The sequence below is a fragment of the Geospiza fortis genome, unplaced genomic scaffold (genome assembly GCF_000277835.1).
Source record: "Geospiza fortis unplaced genomic scaffold, GeoFor_1.0 scaffold41, whole genome shotgun sequence".
Lineage (NCBI taxonomy): Eukaryota > Metazoa > Chordata > Aves > Passeriformes > Thraupidae > Geospiza > Geospiza fortis.
This window is the reverse complement of record NW_005054299.1, coordinates 5,163,107-5,169,460: the sequence shown is the minus strand read 5'-3', so window position 1 is coordinate 5,169,460 and position 6,354 is coordinate 5,163,107.

The window sequence follows — 6,354 nt, the reverse complement described above, 5'->3', positions numbered from 1 at the left end:
CCCCCCCAAGTTGTGCAGAAAATAAAAACAAACAAACAAAACCCTGAAATAAAGAAACCCCCTCTCACCAAATAATTATCTTTAGCCTTCCCAGGAAGGCATTACTCTAATCTGTGGGGGTTTGTTTATATTTCTCTCAAAGAAGCATTAAGCAGGATGAACTTGCTTCTTGCGGAATGATCCGTGTTTACTTTGTCACTTCTGTATCAATGAAGCACCTCTTTAGGGTTTTCTGTGTGCTTTGTTAAGAGTTGGCAAGCTGTAGGGAGTGTTGTGCAGCTGGACCTGCATTTAGTGTGGGCAGTACCTTGAAGGTGAAGTTACAGGGCTGGGAACACACCTGCTCCAAAACTGAGCTCGTCTTTGAAGAGGAATCACAGAAGCCAGAACTCAAAGCTTCAGAGGCTGCCTGGCTGTACCTGGAGGCTAAATGGGTGAAATGGTCCTAGGAGACCTTTCTGGGAGCATTGTTGTTATTTTTGCAAGTATTAAACGCAAAATCTCAGTTTGTTACATAAAGTATCCATAAATTGTGCCTAGCCCTTCTTCCTTGCTTGCAAGCTGAAGGCACTGAGGTATTAAAAAGCACTGCCCTTTCCCCTCTTCTGTGCTGCTTCTGGTTACGTGGAATTCTCAGAAAGGAAACTGAGGATTGGCACATAGTACCCACCCTACAGGAAAGTCTGTGTTAAGGAGAAGATTACTACAGGGATGGCTAAGAGCTTTTAATGTAATGAAGAAGAAAATAGTCAGTGGAGCTAATACTTGTGGGGAATAAATTCTTCATAGAAAGTTGAGAAATGTTCTTCTGAAAATGGTAAAAGTAATTGTAAAAGCTGAATGGCGTGGCATTTAATTATGTAAGGAACGAAAGAGGCTAAAAAAAATAATAACCTGGTATATCAGAAAGCAATTTAAAATATAAGCTAGGGAAAATGGAATATTTCTGTCACAGTAAGATGAATTCCACCACTGGCTGCATTGATTTAATGTCTCAAGTTTTGTTCCAAAGAGATGTGTAACTGGAAGGGAATGGGGGTGTGGGAAAGGCATATTTTTGTTCCCTCGGCCTCCCAAGCCAACCCATTCCCCTGCTCAGCAAGAATGGTGAGAAAGATATGGATAAAAATACAAACAGGATTTAAGAATTTAATTAGCTCTGATGGTCATCCAATTTCCAGTTGTCTTGTAATTGTCTCTTTCAAAGGGATCATTTGAAGCAGAGCTTCATATGCTTTGTGAATGTCAGTAAACTAAGCTTGTTAGTGTACAGTGCAAAGGCCAAAGCTGAATTCTTGTGGGTATTTGCAGCCTTTAATAAATAGCATGGCAGTGCTGAGGAGGAATCATTCCTTACACCCACTCGCCCTTAAGATGTTTCCCTTCAATTTAGAAATTAATATTCAGTTGAAAAGTTATTATACATTTTATGTCTTTCAAAATATTCTTGGCAGTGCATAGGAGTCAGTCTGCAGAGGAGTGGGATGGGTTGGGGTTTTTTTTTCCCACCCACCTTCTGCAGGGAAGATCTGGAGCCTAGAAGTAGCTGTTAGACGTTCAGGTTTGTCAGCTTATTTGTTTGAGGTTGGGGGTTTTTTTGGTCTCATAGTGCTGTTTCCTGAGCTGTGGAGCTCCTGCTCCATCTTCTTAGGGCAGGGTTGGCACATTAGTGAGAGGTCCAAACATCAGGTTATCAGGCTGTTGACAAGATCTTGCTGTGACATGTTCCCAACTCTGCCAAATTGGAACAATTAGGGCTAAAGCTCATTATGGGGAGTGCCCACTTAGATTTTTTTTTTTTTTGAGTGATTGGGGAATTTCTTTTAGGAGAGTGGCTGGTTTGCAGTAATTTTGCAAAGGAAAATGATAGTTTGAGGTTTTTTCAAGGAAACAGAGTTGTTTATTGATGTCATTTTTGGCAGTGATTTTGTTTGAACAGTTTTAGTCGCCTCATAGTTTTAAGTAAGAAACTGAAATTTTGCAAGAGTGTGGGCTTGAGGTATTAAGAATAAGGAAAAGAAGGACTGGCTGAAATGTGTTGCAGAACTCCTTGTACTGAATGATTGGATGATAAAATGCTGGAGGAAATTGCTTGTAGATAAATGACTTAGATGCATGGAGGAGGAGGAGGAGGAGGAGGGCAGTCACAATACGGTTCATGCCTGATGGATGTTTCACCAGGTGTTAACTGCTCTGGAAGAGACTTTGTTGTCCTGTAAAAATGGCCGTGAAATGATAGACAAAACAAGTGTCAGTACTTGTTAGTGAAATAACAGAAAACAAAACAGAAAGTATGGAAGTGCTGCTGCGTAAATGTGTGGTGCTCCTCTGTCTTCAGTACCATATGCGGCTCTGGTCCTCCCTGCCTCCCATTTCACCTCCCCCAGTCCACAAAGTGTTGTAAAAAAGAAGAGAAATCCGAAGTATGGGGTGACAAAAAGCCACCACAAGTCCTTGCTCTGGAGGGAGACCTGCAAAAATGATGAATGTCACAAAAAAGAAGAGATGGGATGTGAGCATCTGCTGTCCTTCCAAGTCGGTGAGCAGGAGATGAGCACAGGAGAGCTGTGGAGGGGAACATGATGGGTTCTGCAGCAGCTCTGGGGCTCCTGTACTGCCAGCCTCGTTGCTCTCTGAATTCAATAAGCAGAGGACAAGAAGTGGTTATGTGGTAGGAGGTACAGGGGAATTCCTCCTGGATGGGCCAAGCTGAGCCCTGCTGGAGGGAGCTGGGTGACATTCTGGCCAGTGCCAGGGAGCAGGCACTTGGTGCAGATGGGTTATCCCTGTGGTGTAACTGTCTCCTTTCATGGGAGCATTTGCTTTGTGTGGTGGGGATGAAGCTGACCGGTACCCCAAGTCAGAGACACTTCAAACATGATCTCAAGTTGTACTGTATGTGTACCTGAAGCCTTGGACCCTACATGTGACAAACCTATAAATTTTGGAATTTGTAGTCTTATCTCTGGAATAGTGTCTCATCTGTAAGATGGTTTCTTTGTCTAAGCCATTTTCTCTGAAAATAAATGTCATGCAATATTCCTGAAGCATTTCAAAGATGCAGAAATGAGCACATAAAAATAATTATGCATGCATAGAGAATCTTGTCCTTAGAAGAGAATTTGAATTCCTAGAGTTTTTCTAGGAAGGTGCAAGCAGGAAGCTGCACTTGGACCAGGGAAAGGGAACAAATTCATGAGGCTGATGATTAAGGGAGCACTTCCAGCATGTGAGGAGAGACTCTGCTCTGATATAATTGTGTTAATGGAAGTAATGATACATGATTGATGATGATAATTTTGATACTGGTAATTATTTTGCTGCTGATTTAGCCAGTTGATATTACAGTCTTTGTTGATATTGCTTGTTTAATACACATACTCTGTTGTTGTTCTTCTGTTTCTTATCTTACAATGGCTAACTTTTCCCTTTCCTGCTCCAAAACTAATTAAAAACACTGTTTGATCAGAACCAAGCAATTCATGCTCTTCAATACTATGATTCTTTTTTTTCCCTTTGGTATATTCACAGAATCATGTTTTGGATCCTCTGGTCATCTGCAGGAAGTCTGGGTTCCCAATTGTTACATCTTGGTTAAGTTCTTAATGTCAAATAATACCGAAGTGAATGCTATTTAAGTAAATCATACAGTCACAGAATCCTACAATGGTTTGGGTTGCAAAGGACTTTGAAGATCATCCAGTTTCAACCCACCTGCCATGGTGTCTTGGGATGACTTCATGATACTGCATCCCCTATTGTCTGCTCTAGGGCCAGACCTGGGTCCTTTAAGCTCCAGGTGGGGAGAGCTGGGGGAATTCCTCAGCACACAGTTGGTGTGCAGTGCTCACAGACTCCCTGGAGTTCTCTGTGCTGTTTTGTCTAGCATGGATAGAGGGAGTCCGTCTCTGCCTTTTAGCAGGTCACCTCCACTAAACCAGGTTACTCAGAGCTCCATCCAGCCTGACCTTGAACACTTCCAGGGGTGAGGAATCCACAGATTATCTGGACAGCCTCTTCCGGTGCCTCATCACCTTCACAGAAAAGGATTTCTTCCCCATATCTAATCTAAACCTACTTGCTTTCAGTTAGAAACCATTCCCCCTGTCCTGTCGCTAAATTTGCTTTGTGAAGGCTCCTGCAGACCTAATTCAGCTCTCATCTATAAATCTTCCTCTCGTGTGTTGTGATAACATGCAAGCACGTGGGAACTTTGATTTTTCTTTAGTGTAACATGACTGGAAAAAAAATCCCTGTCTTTGGTGTCCCTTTCTTGAGTTCTACTGCCATCCTCCATTTTATTCCTGGGAAAATACCTACTTTAACTTGCAGTGTGAAGCTTTGCTGATCAATATGTTACAAGCGTAGTAAAGTTCAAGAAATTGCCTTCATTACTATCTTGAGATGAGAAATTGATTCAGCTGCATTCTCTTTCTGCTAATTCATCTGTGCTTTACATTCCCATAAAAGGTATTACGTGCTCCTTATTTTCCAGCAGCGTCATCAATCCTAATGAAGAGAGAAGACTGAAAATTTATGTTGTGTATATGGGATAGCTGATCTCTGACTTAGCTCTTAATTTGTAAATGTTGCTGTAGGCTTCACTTCTCAGCTTCTCCTTATTGTGCTTTGTTTGTATGCAAAAATCTAAGAGCTGGAATGGAGGCAAAACTGAAGAATATGGCGAAGGAGTATAAAGTTAGATTGCTTTCTAATGTAAACCTCAAAAATGAGATGGTGGTTAAAATTTGATGGAAAGAATTGAAATCTCATTTGTAAATTTGATGAACATCTGCACTGTTTGTTCCTGCATTAATTATGCTGGGACTGTTTTCAGTATTTATCTGCTGTCAGTTCTCTACCTCTGGCTCTGAAATGTCCAAAGTTTTACTTTTTATCTATGTTATTATGTATGAGACCTTTGCACATGTCTGATAATTTCTGTAAGCCTGCATAGGGGTGGTATGGTAGCTCTAATGATGAAAGTGATATAGTGGGAAAAGCAGCCAGAACAAATATGAAAAACAGGAAAGGGCTTTTCTGGGTATTTCAGTTGTTGTTTTTCCTAGTGTCCATCAGCCCAGCCTCTGTAGGAAACTACCAGGAATGGTTTGTCTGCACAATATTTTGGCATTTTTAAGCTTAATAGTAGCAACATTTGTTCAGAGCAGATGGATAAATGACAAAGAAAGCAAAACTATATATTGTGACTTTGGTCATGGCTCATGATATAGCAGTTATTTTTTAAATTAAATTTAAACATATTGTCAGGTTCTAAATAGCTGTGTTAAACTGAGGCAAAAAAACCTGACATTTTCCCTCTTGGCTCCACTGATGTTAATCTCAGGTTTTCTCCATGTGTCTGAATACTTTTTCTTACAAACAAATGGTGCTCAACTTCTGGTCAGCTATAAGATTCAATATGCCTTTTATAAACCTAGAGGTGTTTAAATAGCAGTGTGAAAACCAAGTCAGATAAAGCATTAAGTTGATGTGAGTTTATTAAAACCTTATTCCAACAAAGATTCATGGACTTGCCTAGAAAAGCTGTGAGCAGACAGGATGCAGTTGGGTGATGAATTCATGAATTTAGGCTCATGTTTCTTGCAAGACATGGGTGCACACAGGTTTTAGTTCCTGGGGCTCAACATGATAGTGTTGTAACCAAAAACTCACTTAGATCCAAGAAAATCCATATGGTGCTACCGGCATTGACCATCAGCTGAGGCGTTCTCTTAAAGAAATTTTAGGCAGGTCAGGCTTTGTGAGGGGCTGTCTCTCATGGTGCATGCTTGGATGGGTTGATGTCTGGGTTGTGCTCTCCTGTTTTCTGTGGACTTTTGGGAGGGGAGGATGGAGGGGGAAGCAGAGACTGGCACTGGGCAGGACAAGGGAGTTGCTTGTGTTCTTCTCCCCCACCTTGCTGGATAACTAAGGGAGGGCACTTGTTCTGTGCAAGGATCTGCTTGCACAGAACCTGGGGAGTGGCTTCTTGCTGTATGCGCCAACATCACAGTGCTTGGGACCCATTATCAGAGATTTTAAAAGAATAATTTAAAAAAGTGGATGTAGTGTGACAGTGAGATGAAGTTGCTTGCTGTCACTGAGGTTATCTGTGGTAATTTCTAAATTTTCTTCTTAAGCTTGGAATGACTTCCCAAAACCCAGCAGAGCTCAATGCAGATGAAGCATTTTCCACTGATATCAGTGAGCTGTGAATGCACCCCAAGTTTCCAGACCTGTTTCACAGAATCCCAGAATGCCAGTGTGGAAGGCACCTCAAGGACCATCTGGTCCAGTCTGGAAGACCTTGCACGTTTTTGTTTTGCTCCATAAAGGTTCTGTTAGCCCACT